Source organism: Portunus trituberculatus, chromosome 31 (genome assembly GCF_017591435.1).
Source record: "Portunus trituberculatus isolate SZX2019 chromosome 31, ASM1759143v1, whole genome shotgun sequence".
In the NCBI taxonomy this organism is placed as follows: Eukaryota; Metazoa; Arthropoda; class Malacostraca; order Decapoda; family Portunidae; genus Portunus; species Portunus trituberculatus.
This window is the reverse complement of record NC_059285.1, coordinates 20612060-20630423: the sequence shown is the minus strand read 5'-3', so window position 1 is coordinate 20630423 and position 18364 is coordinate 20612060. Positions and strand designations below refer to the sequence as shown.

The window sequence follows — 18364 nt, the reverse complement described above, 5'->3', positions numbered from 1 at the left end:
AAGTAGAAAGAGAAAAACAAAAATCTAAAAGGAGGGTCCAGTTAACGTAAGAGGTGTCTTGACACTCCTCTTTTGAAAGAGTTTAAGTCATAGGCAGGTGGAAATACAGACACAGGTAGAGAGTTCCAGAGTTTACCAGTGTAGGAAATGAAGGAGTGAAGATACTGGTTAACTCTTGCATTAGGAAGATGGACAGAATAGGGATGAGAAGAAGTAGAGAGTCTTGTGCAGCGAGGCCGCAGGAGGGGAAGGCATGCAGTTAGCAAGTTCAGAAGAGCAGACAGCATGAAAACAGCGGTAGAAGACAGATAAAGATGCAACATTGCGGCGGTGACTTAAAGAATCAAGACAGTCAGTTAGAGGAGAAGAGTTGATAAGACGAAAAGCTTTAGATTCCACCTTGTTTAGTAAAGCTGTGTGTGGATCCCCAGACATGAGAGCCATACTCCATACACGGGCGGATAAGGCCCTTGTACAGAGCAAGCAGCTGGGAGGAGAGAAAATGGACGAAGACGCCATAGGACACCTAACTTCTTGGAAGCTGATTTAGCAAGAGTAGAGATGTGAAATTTCCAGTTTAGATTTTTAGTGAAGGATAGACCGAGTGTGTTTAATGTAGAGGAGAGGGAAGTTGAGTGTTATTGAAGAAGAGAGGATAGTTGTCTGGAAGATTATGTCGAGTAGATAGTTGTAGAAATTGAGTTTTGAGGCATTGAACAAAACCAGGTTTTCTCTGCCCCAATCAGAAACAAGTGAAAGATCAGAAGTTAGGCGTCCTATAGCATCTCGCCTTGAGTCATTTAATTGTTGTTGGGTTGGGCGTCTGTTGAACGCTGTTGAATAATGCAGGGTGGTATCATCAGCATAGGAGTGGATAGGGCATTGAGTCAGATTTAGGAGATCATTGATGAATAATAGAAAGAGAGTGGGTGATAGGACAGAACCCTGTGGAACACCACTGTTGATAGTTTTAGGGAAGAACAGTGACCGTCTACTACAGCAGCAATAGAACGATCGGAAAGGAAACTGGAGATGAAGGTACAGAGAGAAGGATAGAATCCGTAGGAGGGTAGTTTAGAAATTAAAGATTTGTGCCAGACTCTATCGAAGGCTTTCGATATGTCAAGGCCGACAGCAAAGGTTTCACCGAAGTCCCTAAAGAGGATGACCAAGATTCAGTTAGGAAAGTAAGAAGATCACCAGTAGATCTGCCTTTACGGAAACCATACTGGCAATCAGAGAGAAGGTTGTGAGCTGATAGATGCCTCATTATCTTCCTATTAAGGATAGACTCAAAGGCTTTAGAAAGGCAGGAAATCAAAGCTATAGGGCGGTAGTTAGAAGGATTGGAGTGGTCACCTTTTTTAGGGACAGGTTGAATGTGAGCAAACTTCCAGCAAGAAGGATAAATAGAAGTAGAGAGACACAGATGAAAGAGTTTGACCAGGCAGTGAGCGAGTTCGGAAGCACAGTTTTTGAGAACAACAGGAGGGACTCCATCCGGACCGTAAGCCTTCCGAGAATCAAGGCCAGAGAGGGCCAGGAAAACGTCTTTATAAAGAATTTTAATTTTAGGGATGAAGTAGTCAGAGGGTGGAGGAGTAGCAGGAATATGCCCAGAATCATCCAAAGTTGAGTTCGTAGCAAAGGTTTGAGCGAAGAGTTCAGCTTTAGAAAAAGAAGAGACAGCTGTAGAGCCATCTGGATGAAGTAAAGGAGGGAAAGACGAAGAAGTAAAGTTGTTAGAGATATTATTGGCTAGATGCCAGAAATCTCGAGAGGAGTTAGAATTGGAAAGACCACCCATCTGTTAATCTCTCTCTCTCTCTCTCTCTCTCTCTCTCTCTCTCTCTCTCTGTAATTATTATTATTATTATTATTATTATTATTTAGGTAGTGTAGAAAAAAGTCGAAATGAATCATAATAAATAATACTCCGGCGCCTTAGTTTTTAGTCCATTTTCTCTCAAACTTTCAGAAAACCCCTTTTGTGTGTGTGTGTGTGTGTGTGTGTGTGTGTGTGTGTGTGTGTGTGTGTGTATTTACCTAGTTGTAGTTTTACAGGGCCTAGGCTTTATGCTCGTGTGGCCCCATCTCCATATCTACACTTATCCAATCTTGCTTTAAAAGTATGCACACTCGTTGCAGACACTACTTCTTCATTTAAACTGTTCAACGTCTCAATACATCTCTGCGGGAAACTATATATTTTAATATCTCTCAAACATCTTCCTTTTCTCAGCTTTTTACTATGCGATCTTGTGCTTCGGATGTCTTATTCTTCTCTCTGGATCAGTTTCTCATTATCCACTTGGTCCATTCCGTTCATCAATTTATAAACTTGTATCAGGTCTCCTCTCTCCCTTCTTTGTTCCAGGGTTGGTAGATCCATAGCCTTTAGTCTCTCCTCATATGTCATCCCTTCAAATTCTGGAATCATTCTTGTAGCTATTTTTTGTAGCCTCTCCAATTTCCTTATGTGTTTCTTTTTATGAGGGGTCCACACTACTCCTACATATTCCAATCTGGGTCTTATTATAGTACTTATCAATTTCTTCATCATTTCTTTGTCCATGTAGTGAAATGCTACTCCAATATTCCTTAGCAAATTATATGTTTCTCTAAAAATTCTATCAATATAACTTACTGGTTGATTGTCTTCTTCCATAGTCACTCCTAAGTCCTTTTCCTTTTTAACTTTCTCCAGTTCTACTCCATCTCCCATCTTATAGATTCCCACATGTGTGTATGTGTTTGTGTGTATGCGTGTGTGTGTGTGTGTGTGTGTGTATTATATATATATATATATATATATATATATATATATATATATATATATATATATATATATATATATATATATATATATATATATATATATATATATATATATATATATATATATATATTATGATTTACGACGCCACACGGCTGCGGTTAGCTGCTATAGCTCACTAGACTGTTATTCTGGCAAAATCGCCAACTTTGTTACGATCAGTACAGTGGGGATTATAAAACACTCCACAGAGTCCCCACTACTATAACGCCGTAACCCTCAGGTTCTTTCAAGGTCGCCAACAGTGTATAATTTCCCCAACTGTAAGGGAATCTCCTCAGCAACTCCTTCTCCTCCTGTACCCAACCAAGTAGAATTTATAAATGGTAGATGTTATGTGTAACAGGGCGAGGCCTTAATACCCCCTAGAGAAACCGCCCACAAGGACAATTCCACCGACTTCTCTGAAGTATTAATGCCTCTCCACCTTGTCCACAGACGGTGATGAATCACAGACTGTGACAACACGCGCAGTATATATATTACTATACTATCCTACTACAACAAGTGCTTACTAACACCTGTTAGACTGACATCCCTAGCCTACTACTACTGCAATATATGATGTGTACAGCACATCCGGTGATGTACACACAAGCCCAGACACCACCTACAGGTGACACCAGCTATACACGAGTCCAAATACTCGTCGCAGACAAGTCTGGCGGACGACAACTACGCACTACTGGCCGACATGAAGCTTCTCAGCCTTCAATGGTGTGCGTGGCTACTACCACTACAATACAGTTTACTACTGAAAATATACAAAAGATGGTGGGGCACACAGCCGCCCACCAAACCACAATGGTGACCACGGCCACCAACAAAACAAACAGGACGAGATAATGCCGCGTCTCTCCCACGCGTTGCCACCACAATACAGGACGGAAGCAAAACAGAAGTGCAGCCAAACCTACTACACCTCTCCCAGAGCAACAAGCCCGTTGCTCTAACAGTCACGGTCTACCCAGTAGCAAGCCAGCTACTCAACAGGAGGGCACAACTCCCAGACCAATGACTTATGAGTAAGAAGAGAAGCCCAGCAACACGAATCTCCCTAACACTGTGCCAGACCGACGAGGGTGCGTGTCTATCTCCGCTGAAGGCTAACTCTGTACTATAAACAGTATACTACTGATACAGGTGTCCCTCGGTTAACGATCGACTACTTAACGATATTTCGCTCATACGATCCCTCCAAATTAATCCCTATTTTTTGGTTAACGATCGCCAAAATTCGGTTAACGATCGGATTGACCAATCGCAATCGCGATCGCAATCGCGATCGCAGCGCCTCCATCCACCCGCGGCCCGTGCAGTAAACACACCACAGTCTTTCCCGCTGTTTTGATTGTGCAACAACAACTCTATCACGCTCGCTCTAAACTTCTTTTTGTGCTTATTTGTGATCAAGTGAACTTAGTGATGGCTTCCAAGCGACCCAACGATTGTTCTCCACCGGGAGATAAGGCTAAAAATCGAGAAAGAGCATTGGCCTTGATATTAAGTTGAACATTGTGACTCGTCATGAGGGTGGTGAAGGGGTAAACTCTATTGCTCGTGCCCTTGGTTTATCTCAATCAACTGTATCAACAGTTCTCCAGAAAAAGTACAAGTGAAGCAGCAGGCCAACCAAGTCACAAACCTGCACAAACACACAACAACTCGTAACAGGGAACCGATTATGGAAAAATTGGAACGTTTGCTGAGGCTATGGATTGAAGACCACACACACCGCCGCATGCCTCTTTCTACCCAACTCGTTACTACTAAGGCACTGAGCCTGTGGGAGGACCTGAAACCAGAATTCAACATAGGCGAGACAGTGTCCTTCAAGGCCAGTAAGGGGTGGTTTGAACGTTTCAAACATCGTGGGAGTCTACACAACCTCAAGGTTAGTGGGGAGGCAGCGAGTTCGGATCAACCGCTGCAAACGCCTTCAAGCCTTTGCTTAAAGAGCGCATCGAGGAAGGAGGTTATTCAGCCAAGCAGGTTCTAAACTTTGACGAGACAGGCCTGTATTGGAAGAAGATGTCATCGAGAACGTTTATAGCAAAGGAGGAGAAGTCGGCACCAGGATTCAAGGCATCTAAAGACAGGTTAACATTATTGGTGGGGGGGAATGCCGCTGGTGATCTTAAGCTTAAACCATGCCTTATTTACCATTCCCAAAACCCAAGAGCTCTGTCTGGCTATATTAAGGAATATTTGCCCGTAGTATGGAAGGCAAACAAAAGGGTGGATGACGACTGTTATCATGCAAAGTTACGTGACAGGATACCTCTCCAAATTCCTAAAAGAATATGCTGCCCAAAACAACATTGCTAACAGATTTCTCTTGCTGTGTGACAACGCCCCAGCCACCCAGAGAGCATGAATGACTGGGCAGATAATATTGAGGTCATGTTTATGCCCCAAACACAACTGCCCTCATCCAGCCGATGGACCAAGGAGTCATCGCTACTTTCAAGGCCTATTACCAGCGGCGCACCATGAAACAGCTGTTGGCCTGCATTGACACCCCTGACAAGCCGACCATGAAACAATTTTGGAAGGATTATAACATTAAAAAGGGGATCGACAACATCGACGAGTCATGGAAGGAGGTGTCCAAGTCGGCAATGAATGGATGTTGGCGTAATTTGTGGCCTGAGTGCGTGGAACGTAAACAGGAAGTCCCTGTCGATGTTACAGCAGTAAGGAAAGACATCGTTCATATCTCCCATAAGGCAGGCTTCAATGAGGTGGACGAGAATGACGTACAAGAACTGCTGGACAGTCATTCTGAGCCTCTCTCCAACGACGACCTCATGGAGTTGGAGAAACAAAATACTTTGGAGGAAATGGAGGAGGACAAGGAGCCTGAAAGAACCCTCTCCGTCAAGATTTTCGAGGAGATTTTAATCATATTAACCAGGCCATACATCTTCTCCAGGAGAATGACCCCAACCCAAACCGAAGTAATGGCGTGACTAATGCTATAGAAAATGACATGAAAGTGTATAAAGAACTATTTGAGGCAAAGAAAAGGATGGCAAAACAGACAGTCATCTCATCTTTCTTCAAACCACTCACCGCCCAAGCAACCCCATCCACATCCCAAGCAACCCCATCTACCGATCAAGCAACTCCATCCACCTCCCAAGCTACCCCATCCACCTCAAAAGCAATCCCATCTACTTCCATAGGAGTCATCTCGTCGTACTTCAAAGTTCGTCCTGCTACCTCGAAAAAAACTCCACCCACTTCCAAAACAACTCCATCCACCTCCAAAACAACTCCACCCACATCCAATCTATCCTTCACATCCACCGTAACCTTGAGTGACGATGAGGAGAGCCTGGATGACCCACCCCCACTGGAAAACGTATTCTCTCAAGAATTTGAAGGGTTTGAAGCAGCTGACCGAGTTTGGGTCGGTGTGGGCATGATGAGATTTAATCCTCCAAGGCCCTGTGTCCCTCGGGGCACAAAACAACACACTACGCATATCACATCCACTCCTCAAGGTAAGTACTACCAATTCTAAAGGTGTAAATAACAACTAACAACATAGAAAGTGTCGTTTATTTACGCATCGCGAAATACATGTATGTAGTTGATAATTTCAAATCCCTCAGTTAGCGATCGTTTCGGTTAGCGATCTGTTTTTGGGAAACGTAACCCTATCGTTAACCAAGGGATACCTGTACTACATAATAGATGATGGGGGCACACAGCCGCCAACTAAACACACTGGTGACCACGGCCACCAACGAAACAAACAGGACGAGACAACACGTATCTCTCCTCCATGTTGCTACCCCACGAGTGGACAACGCACGAGAAATGTAGCCCCAACCGGCCACACTTTCTCAGAACAACAAGCCTGTTATTCTAACACAGCCACGGTCTACCGAGTAACAAGCCAGCTACTCAACAGGAGGGCACAACTCCCAGACCAATGACTAGCAAGTACAACAAGCCCAGCCAACACGCGTCTCTCTCACTGTGCCAGACCGACGAGAGTGGTGTCTATCTCCGCTGAAGGCTAACTCGGAACTGAGTCCCGCTTGCAAAGAGAAGCAGGGAGAGGGAGGCAGGTTGTCTGCTCAACAAAACAGCCCGAGGGGCCCGCAATGGGTGGCCATAGGTTTCACATATAATGAAATAATAAATCAAAGGGGAGTAAGACAGTGCCCATCACACGCCCTCCCTTAAAAGAAAAAAATTTTGGAAACAAAACATTTACAAAACTTTTAAAAAAGGCATGGAACTGATTAAAGGGAATGGCCCCGGGACAGACAATCAGCTACAACGTTGTCTGCTCCTTTTATATGTCTGACAATGATATTGTACTCCTGGAGTAGAAGACTCCAGCGAGTTAAACGCTGATTTTTAAATTTAAACTTTTCTAAGAACTGAAGGGGACTATGATCTGAATAGATGACTACTTGGGGCCCATAAGCGGGATGTAAATTTCAAAATGCTGCAAGGCTAACAAAATGGCAAGCAGCTCTTGCTCAATGACTGAATAGTTCTTCTGGGCGGGAGTAAACTTTTTCGAAAAATAACACACAGGGTGGTTAACACCCTGGTCATCAGGCTGCAATAAAACTGCGCCTACTCCCACCTGACTGGCATCTACTGCGAGAGCAAAACCTTTTCTGAAGTCAGGGGCCTGGAGCACTGGCATCTCGCATAAAATGGTCTTAACTCGGTGGAAGGCGCTCTCACAGTCTTCACTCCAGACCCACTTCTTACCCTTCTGCAAGAGATCTGTAAGAGGTGCCAGGAGGGTCGAATACCCGACACAAAACGACGGTAGTAACCTACCACTCCTAAGAATCTCTGCAAGGCACGGCGACAGGTCGGTGCGGGAACCGCCTGATCGCTTCTACTTTGGCTTCAGGAGGAGTGATGTAGCCATGGCCCACTCGGTAACCCAGGTATTGCACCCGAGCTTGTACAAATTCACACTTCTCCAAGTTGACAACTAATCCCGCTTCCTGGAGTCGTGCAAAGAGGGCTTCTACATTAGTCAGATGCTCAGCCCATGTTGTGTCATAGATGACCACGTCATCAATGTATACGACACAGTGAGTCAGACCATCAGTAACTCGGTCCATGAGACGCTGAAATGTGGCTGGGGCATTTCGCAGCCCATAAGGCATCACTTGGCACTGATAGACAGCGCCGTTGGCCACAAAACTCACTATCTCTTTAGCCCGCTCCGTGAATGGGACCTGCCAGTACCCCTTGACAAGGTCCACTTTGGTGATAAAAGTAGCTGACCCGATTCGGTCCACAGAGTCATCAACATGGGTCAAGGGATAAGCGTCTATTTTTGTTAGAGCATTAACCCGCCTGAAGTCAATACAAAACTTGACCTTGCCATCAGGCTTAGGCTGCAGGGTGACTGGGGAACTCCATTGACTGCAAGTCCGAGTAATGAGCCCATGCTCAAGCATGTACTCCAACTCCTTCTCCACCAGTGCTTGCTTCATAGGATTTACTCGGTAGGGGGGCAGTTTGACAGGCTCTGCGTCCCCAACATCAATATCGTGTTCTATCAACTGTGTCCTGCCCGGGACACTGCTAAACACTGAAGAGTACTTTCTCAGCCGCCGAAGCAACTCATCTTGCTGATCCCCTAAATGTTCAACCTTCTCTTTCAATAGATGGAGGCTATTCTGCTCCCACTGCCCTGTAGGAACAACAGGTTCAGGCCCAATAACTTCTGGAGCCTCTCCCTCCCAGCAGAAAAAAAAAACTGAAGATGCCTCTTGCACGGCAGAACTAAAAGAGCCCTTCTGGCTAGTAGAAGGAAAATAGGGCTTCAGCATGTTAACGTGACACACCAGGTAGTCGAGGTCACCTACCTTCTCCTCTATAATATAGGGGCCACTATAGCGGGCAGCAAGCATCTGGCCCTGAAGTGGTAAAAGCACAAGCACTTCATCTCCAGGGGCAAAACTCCGATACTCAGCCCTTCGGTCATAATACCCCTTCATACTCTGCTGGGCCTTACACAGGTGGGCCTGTGCCACCTCTAAGGCCTTGGCTAATCTTTCTCGACTGCTCATGAGGCTCTTAAGCAATGAGACAGGGCGCTCAGGCGACGGCTGACACCAAGCCTCCTGAACTACGTCGAGCGGTCCACGCACTCAGTGTCCAAACACTAACTGATTGGGTGAGAAACCTAAGGACTCAGTGGGCGCTTCTCTCACCGCAAATTAGACAAAAGGGACATCCTCGTCCCAATCCTTATCTCTCTCCATGCAGAAACTCTTGAGCATGGTCTTGAGAGTTTGATGATGTCTCTCAGGGCTCCCTGAGACTGCGGATGATAAGCACTGGACACAATATGCTTGATCCCCCATGCAGTCATCGTATCCTTAAACAACTTTGAAGTAAAGTTGGTCCCCTGATCGGACTGCAGCTCTGCTGGCAATCCAAAGTGTGTAAAGAAGGTTAACAAAGCCTTCAGCACCACCTTAGAGTGAGTGCTTCTCAGGGGAATTGCTTCAGGATACCGCGTGGTAACATCCATTATGGTCAACAAATACTTGTGACCAGCCCTGGTAGTAGGCAGAGGACCTACTATATCAATCAAAACCCTCGTGAAGGGAGGATCAACAGCAGGGATGGGGTGGAGTGGTGCCACAGGGGGTGTCTGATTAGGCTTGCCCACCACTTGACAAGTGTGGCAGCACTTAAGAATCGTGGCTACTTCTCCAGACATGCTGGGCCACCAAAATTGCGACGCAGGCGAGCGACGGTCTTCGGATGCCCAGGTGTCCAGCCATGGGCCCCTCATGTGCCAACAGCACAAGTGCCTCACGCAGCTTCTGCGGCACAACTACTTGCAGTAGTTCACCACCGTCACTCTCCTGCCATCTACGACACAACACCCCTTGATGCAAAAAAACTCCTCCCTGCCCTCCAACTCCTCACTTCCCTCACCCACTCGAGCAAAGAAGGAGGCCAACGCCGGGTCCTCCTGCTGCCTACGAATGAGCTCTGCAGGCTCTAGCTGGGTAAGAGAAAGGGGGACTATAGGGTCATGGGGTTGAGGCAACGCTGCAACCCTACGTCCCACACGGCATCGAGGACGGAGAGCTGGCCCAGGCTGCTCCGCTCTTGCCATGTGATCCGGTGAGTCCTCAGAAGGATCATCACCACCAGCCAGGCAGTCACCAGGCAAGGGAACAGCTCGCTCCCTGCCTCCACGATGCTCCACAGGGGAGAAACTTCCAACTCCCCGCAGAACTGGAAGTCTCCCACCCTGGGCGCCAACTTCCAACAAACTGCCTGACTTATCATGCTGGGGCCTGTGCTGAACATCAGAGCCCTCAGCCTCCACACCAGGAAGCAACTCAGCACGAGTGCTCCCTCCGGAGTGCTCTGCAGAGTGAGGATAACCATCAAACAACTCAGCTACACCCAACACTCCGTCCTCACTCTCAGCAACAACTCCCAAAGCCGAGTCTGGTGCATTAACAAGTGACTCTACGCCGTCACCGTCAGCCTCTACACCAGAACTCAATGGTGAGCCCAACACTGGCTCCACCACATCAGCACTGCTACTCCCATCTGGAGTCAATCCCACCTGGCTGCTAGCAACCTCCTGGGTAGTAACAGGCTCTCTCTCAGCCCAGCGGGCCTGAGAGCGGGTAACAACATTTACAGAGTCTTGCACCACTGGCCCAGACTCTTCAGCAACCTCATCCTCATCAGAGGTTGGGATCCATACACGACCACCAGCCAAATCATTCCCAAGCAGGAAGTCCACTCCTGCGACTGGCAGTTCGTCTGCCACTGCTACCTGAGCCGTAGCAGTGACAAGAGGACATGACAGCGTCACCTCAGCCGTCACGAACTCCTCCACAGTGTTAAGTCCACGACACAACACTGCCTTACTAGATGTCACCTTCTTCCCAGTGACATTTCGGCACACTGACTGCTGTGCTCCTGTATCACGCAGTACAGTGACATGATACTTTGTGCCATCAATCTCGACAACGCCTCCACACAGGAAAGGACGGCACCAGTCAAGCTCACTATTCTTAACAACAGCGGGTGAGGCAACAGAGGGGCCAACCTGCTCTCCCTCTTCCAAACACAACTCAGGCACACGCCATGCCTTCTCACTTCTAAAGCCAGAAGGAGCAGTCAATTCATCACCACAAACTTTATCTGGCCACACCAACAAGGCAACTGGTTTCTGCGAGGACTTGGGAGTTTCAGCTGTTACTAATTTTGGGCAATTGAACTTAAAATGCCCTTTCCCTCGGCAGTGATAGCACGCAGGCTGGTAATCATACTTGGGCGTCCAAGGGGACGCCTTCCCCGTCGTCCCGTCCTTCGCAGAAAAAGGAGGGGTGGGGGCCTGGGGCTTTCCCAAACCCATCTTACTGCCGAATCCAGTATATTGCCTAAAGTGGCCTGGAGAGCCCGAGGAAGAACTGCCACCACTCCCTGGGCCTCCCTTAGGACCACCTTCCTTACGACTCCAACTCCCAGGCTGCTGCACAGGACGGTGGGCCAACACATAATCATCAGCCCATGTAGCAGCCTCCTTCAAAGTCCTAAACCTCTTCTCCCTCAACAGAGGTACCAGCTCCTTATCAGCAATGTCAATGAACTGCTCCATAACTACTAACTCCTTTAAAGCCTCGAGAGAGTCAACACCCTCGCTAGCAATCCATCTCTCAAACACTTGCTCCAGTGAACGAGCACACTCGAGGTAGGAGTCACTTGCTCGCTTCCTCTTTCCTCTGAATTGCAAGCGATAGGCTTCTGGTCGCAGCTCATATGCCCGCAAAATGTCAGCCTTAAACTCCTCATAATCATCCAGATCATCAGCTGACATTTTGTCATAAACTTCCAAGGCTTTTCCCTTGAGTTTATTGGCGACCAAGCCTACCCATCTCTCTCGAGACCAAGCAAACTCCTTGGCTTTCCTCTCGAAGCGGACAAACCATTCAGCCACCTTAGGCTCATCAAATTCGGGGACTAGCTGGAGACTTTGAACTAACGTACGCTCAACACTCTGTTCTCCTCCTCCTCCTACACTACCAACAACTCCAGGCGTACTTATTGCATGGCGAGTTCTCTCACACTCCAACTCTCTATCTTTATCTGCCCTTTCTCTCTCCATCTCCAATCTCATCATCTACATCTCTCTAGTCTCCTTCTCTGCTGCTAGTCTTTGAAGTTCTCGTCTTTCTTCTGCCTCTCTAGCCTCTTACTCTGCTGCTAGTCTGTTTGACTCTCGTCTCTTCCGCAGCTAATCTCTTCAACTCTCGCCTCTCTTCTGCTTCTATCTCCATTTTATTCATTTCTAGCTTCAACTGCAGTTCCTCCAGTCTGGCAGCTGACTGGACACTATCAGCAATACTGCTTGCTGGACTAGATCGTCGGGAGCCTTCCCTGCTTCCGATACCTCTGCTAGGGCTAATATGTCCCACGTCACCTTCTCTGGGACCGTCACGTGCGTTATCATGACACGTAGTAAATGCGTCCTCCCTGACCCCACGAACGGCCACCGACTCATCATACCCACATGGTGAGTCTCGCCAGCTCACACTCGCATCCTCACCCTCCACTGGTGGGGTGAAAAGACCAGTAACTTTCTCCATGGTGCTCACAAGGACTCGTTTTCACAAACAATAAAATAATATAAGTAATAATACCCCACACAATACACTACACACTATAAAGGCACTTGGTTTATCCTGGCGAGGTCGCCACTGTTATGGTTTACGTACGCCACACGGCTGCGGTTAGCTGCTACAACTCACTAGACTGTTATTCTGGCAAAATCGCCAACTTTGTTACGATCAGTACAGTGGGGATTATAAAACACTCCACAGAGTCCCCACTACTATAACTCACAGCCACCATAACCCTCAGGTTCTTTCAAGGTCGCCAACAGTGTATAATTTCCCCCACTGTAAGGGAATCTCCTCAGCAACTCCTTCTCCTCCTGTACCCAACCAAGTAGAATTTATAAATGGTAGATGTTATGTGTAACAGGGCGAGAACTTAATACCCCCTAGAGAAACCGCCCACAAGGACAATTCCACCGACTTCTCTATGAAGTATTAATGCCTCTCCGCCCACCTTGTCCACAGACGGTGATGAATCACAGACTGTGACAACACGCGCAGTATATAATACTATCCTACTACAACAAGTGCTTCCTAACACCTATTAGACTGACATCCCTAGCCTACTACTACTGCAATATACGATGTGTACAGCACATCCGGTGATGTACACACAAGCCCAGACACCACCTACAGGTGACACCAGCTATACAAGAGTCCAAATACTCGTCGCAGACAAGTCTGGCGGACGACAACTACGTACTACTGGCCGACATGAAGCCTCTCAGCCTTCAATGGTGTGCGTGGCTACTACCACTACAATACAGTTTACTACTGAAACTATACAAAAGATGGTGGGGCACACAGCCGCCCACCAAACCCCACTGGTGACAACGGCCACCAACAAAACAAACAGGACGAGACAACACGTACCTCTCCTTCGCGTCGCTACCCCACGAGTGGACAACGCATGAGAAATGTAGCCCCAACCAGCCCGTTGTTCTAACACAGCCACGGTCTACCGAGTAACAATTCAGCTACTCAACAGGAGGGCACAACTCCCAGACCAATGACTAGCGAGTACTTTGAAAGCCCAGCCAACACGCGTCTCTCTCACTGTGCCAGACCGACGAGAGTGGTGTCTATCTCCACTGAAGGCTAACTCGGTACTGAGTCCCGCTCGCAACAAGAAGCAGGGAGAGGGAGGCGGGTTGTCTGCTCAACAGAACAGCCCGAGGGGCCCGCGATGGGTGGCCATAGGCTTCACATATAATGAAATAATAAATTAAAGGGGAGTAAGACGGTGCCCATCACAATATATATATATATATATATATATATATATATATATATATATATATATATATATATATATATATATATATATATATATATATATATATATATATATATATATATATATATATATATATATATATATATATATATATATATATATATATATATATATATATATATATATATATATATATATATATATATATATATATATATATATATATATATATATATATATATATATATATATATATATTGGGCAGGAAACCCACCAATCTGGCAACTCTGGCCTGGCTTGACTTGACCCAGCAGAGAGATGAAAGGGGACACTACCACCACCACCAACACCAATGTGGCAACATGGGAAAAAAACGCTGCCACATGGCATAGAATTTATACAAATCGTCGTTTTCATCGTAAACATAGACACTCATTGTACTATGTAACTTCCTTTACTATACACGCAATACATAAAATATCACTTTCAAACAGCACATGGATGATAAATAAGAGAGAGACACATGTACAAGGGTTGATTTGGCAGCATAGCTAGTTGTAAACGACCATACCTACCCCACCCTGAACGGACTTCATAGAGTGGAAAGACTATAGTGAAAATAAGTTTATGGAAAGTTTTCAGGATAACTATTTAGTGCAGATGGTAGATAAACCTACTAGAGGGAGGAAGGTTTTAGACATAGTACTAACAAATATTGAGCATTGTTTAAAGGAAGTTGAGGTGGGAGAAACTTTAGCAAACAGTGACCATCATATAATTAGATTTATCATTAATTCCAGTAGAGATAATATAGTGAATAAGACTAGTCCCAAACTATCAGAAAGGCAATTATGCTAGGTTACGTCAGTTATTAGAAGAGGTAAACCGGGAAGATAGTTTTTGGAAATAAAACTGCACAGGAGATGTATGATATTTTTAAGGTTGTAGTAAAGGGTATAATGATGCAGTGTATCCCTTACAAAGATATAAGGCAGAGAAACAGGAAGCCATTATGGTGGACTCACGAGAGAGGTAGACAGATCAGAGAGAAGAAGAGGGCATATAGAGAGTTGCAGAAAAGTGGGGAAGATGTAGATTTGATTAGGTACAGACAGGTCAGAGATGATTTGAGTAAGGTTATATAAAAAAATAAAAAGCAGGCAGAGATAAAAAAAAACTAGCTAGAGCTGGGAGTAAAGATCCCAAAAAATTATATAGTTATTACAAGGTCAGTGATAAAAGAAATAAGGATAGGATTGGACCACTCAGAAAAGATGGTGTAGTAGTGGATCAAAATGAAGACATAGTAGAATTATTGAATGAACAATTTTCTTCAGTATTTACTAGGGAAAGAATAGGAAATCCTGTTACAAACAGTGCGACGAGTAGTTTAAGAGCTTTAGAAAATACTGATATAAAACCGGGAATTATTAGGAAATTTATTCTTGAAGTAAACGATAGGAAAGCTAGTGGTCCTGATGAGCTACATGCCAGAGTACTCAGGAAGGGTGAAGACAGTATTTCTGAAGCACTTAAGTTAATCTTTGAAAAATCACTTAGGTTTGCTGAGATACCTCAGGACTAGAAGTTAGCTAATGTTACACCAATATTTAAAAAAGGTAGGAAGGATGATGCGAATAATTATAGACCGATCAGTTCAACTAGTATAGCATGTAAGATACTAGAGAAAATCATTAAGGGTAGTATTTGGGAGCATTTAAATGAGAATAGATTAATTAGAGATACTCAACATGGCTTTAGATCAGGGAAGTCCTGTCTTACAAATTTGCTCAATATCTTAGAATATATTACCAAAGAGTTAGATGATGGAAATAGCATAGATGTTATATATATAGATTTTAGCAAGGCGTTTGATAAGGTACCGCATAGGAGGCTAGTGTACAAATTGAGACTAAATGGGATAGGGGGTAGGTTAGTTGATTGGATTAGTGAATGGCTTTCTGATAGGAAACAGAGAGTCGTATTGAATGGGGCAATGTCTGAGTGGAAAGAAGTGGTTAGTGGGGTACCCCAAGGATGGTGTATATTAACGATTTAGATATAGGAATTAGTAGCAAAGTATCAAAGTTTGCAGATGATACTAAGATAGCATGTGCAGTACAGGGTGAAAAGGACAATTACAGAATACAAAGAGACCTGGGCAGGCTGATAGCATGGGCAGACAGGTGGCAGATGGAGTTTAATTCTAAAAAGTGTCAGGTTATGCATTTAGGTAAAGACAACACAAACTTTAGCTATGAGATGGAGGGATGTTGGCTAGAGGCAGTAGAGGAAGGAAAGGATTTAGGAGTAGTGTTAGACAGGACTATGAAATTTTCAAAGCAACGTTTAGAAGCAAGAAATAGGGCAAATAGGATCTTGAGTTTTATAAATAGAAATGTTAGTTATAAAAGTAAGGAAGTGGTGCGTAGCTTATATAATTCCTATGTTAGGCCTCATTTAGAGTATTGCATACAGGCCTGGTCACCCCATTATAGGCAGGATATCAACATGTTAGAAGCAGTTCAGAGAAGAGCAACTAGGATGATATCAGCATTACAGCGCTTGGAGTATAGAGATAGATTAAAGGAATTAAACATGTTTTCATTTGAGAGATGTATAAGAGGTGATATGACAGAGTTATTTAAAATGTTCTCAGATACAAAGTACATAGATGTGAGATCTTTCTTTACCTTAGAGGAGGGAAGTAGGGTGGTAGACTTCTGGAATGCATTGCCAGAGACGGTTGTAAATAGTACTAGTTTGACAATGTTTAAAAACAGATTAGGTAAGCACTTAAATTTATTAGATTTATAATTATGTATAGTGCTGCATGATAGTTTTTATAAGAAATTTACTATAGTTAAACAAGACATGATCCCCATGTATGGGGATCACAGATTGTAGAGGAATTTGCTGCAGGACTTAGCCCTGTTAATGGGCCAAATATTTAGTATTAGTATATAATGTATTGTGTACTTGTAAGTGTATCTTTAAGTACTGATGACGAGGCCGCTGTGCGACTGCTACAGGATAACCTAGATGGGCCCTGGTGGCCCTTTGTTATCCTATTATTTATGTCATGTTATGTTATGTTAGGACCTAGTACTTCGCATCTGGTCAGATCAGTTGAGAGACAGGCACCCAGACGGTCAGTGAGACCTCCTTCATGGAATCTGGACGTCGTTTTGAGAGCACTTTCTCGACCACCTTTTGAACCAATGAATTCTGCCTCCTTCCTCGTCTCCCTGGCCACCGCCAAAAAGGTTAGCAAACTACAAGCTCTGTCCAGGAGAGTTGCCTCGCAAGGTGAGGACCTTATCCTCTCATATCTGCCAGAGTTCCTTGCAAAGACAGAGAGAGCCTTTAACCATCTCCCTAGAGAGTTTCGGTTGAAAAGTCTCACACCCTTGGTGGGTCCCGATGATCAAGAACGTCTCCTCTGTCCAGCACGAGCCCTTACATACATGCTGGAGAGGTCGAAAAACTTTTCACACAAACCCAGAAACTTGTTCATCTCACCATCAAATACTGCCAAGCCTCTTTCTAAGAATGCCTTGTCGTTTCTTCTCAAAGAAATTATCCTCCAGGCTCATGAGTCCTTTCCAGAGGAACTTCAGCAACCACTAAAAGTAAGGGCTCATGACATTCGCGGAATTGCAACCTTGCTCAACCTCTCCTGGAACCATTCATTTACCGCCATCCTGGAAGCAGCCTCCTGGAAGACACCTTCGGTCATCGCCAACCATTACCTGAAGGACTTGGAGAGAATAGATGGGGATACCTATTCTCTGGGTCCTATTGTGGCAGCTGGTGACATTGAGCGTTAGCCCAGTCACAGGCCCTGCCCTCGTGACAACTTCAGCATCACCTACATTCCTGGAAGACCGGGTGAGATTGCTGTCATGCCCCTCTCCTGAGACATGTGGCAGGGTTGGCAACATTGTGCTCTAACCTTGCTCCCAACCTTCCAACATCAAGGTGTCTACTCCGGTGCCCAAGACTGGTCCCACACCTCACCCACCGATGGGTCTTACGGGGTTAGTTCTAGGAGTTCTATACTGTTTTCCTTGATTCTCAGATGATGCCACTCCTCTGTCTCAGAGCACCCCCCTCCACTTAATGTAGGATTCTGTTATATTCCTATGTTATGTGAAACAGGGCAGTGATAAACTATTTTTCATACTTAAAAAAATGTTTTCACTACTTACCTGTTTCACATAACACATGCCCGCCCTACCTTCCCACTGCTCTGACTCCTCGTGAAGGAATGGAGTTGGTGGGCTGAGAGGGGTGGGTTGTGGGGGAGAGGGACAACTCCCGTTTTCTTTACCTTCTCCCTCACAACCCTCAGGTTGGGGGTTGACTAAAATCTACGGTCAGGTAACCCGTGTTCCACTCTATTCCTATTATGTGAAACAGGTAAGTAGCAAAAAAATTTTTTAAGTATGAAAAAATAGTATTCGGCCATGTGTAGATATGGAAATAATGCTTATTAGTCGGATTCATGATGAAGTCCAACCTAAACTGTAAAAATATTTCAGTAATTAATGAAAAAAAAAAATTTCTTGTGATTTTGCTAAGTTAGATTTATTAAAGAGCACATATTTATTTCCAAACAGTTATTGAGTTTCGATA

At 45.0% G+C, this 18364-nt stretch overlaps 1 protein-coding gene across 1 annotated transcript in view; it reads right to left on the bottom strand.

The window, feature by feature from the left end:
• LOC123511313 (dihydrolipoyllysine-residue acetyltransferase component of pyruvate dehydrogenase complex, mitochondrial-like) overlaps positions 1 to 18364 on the bottom strand; it is a 308658-nt gene that overhangs the window by 72635 nt on the left and 217659 nt on the right. The window lies entirely within an intron of this gene.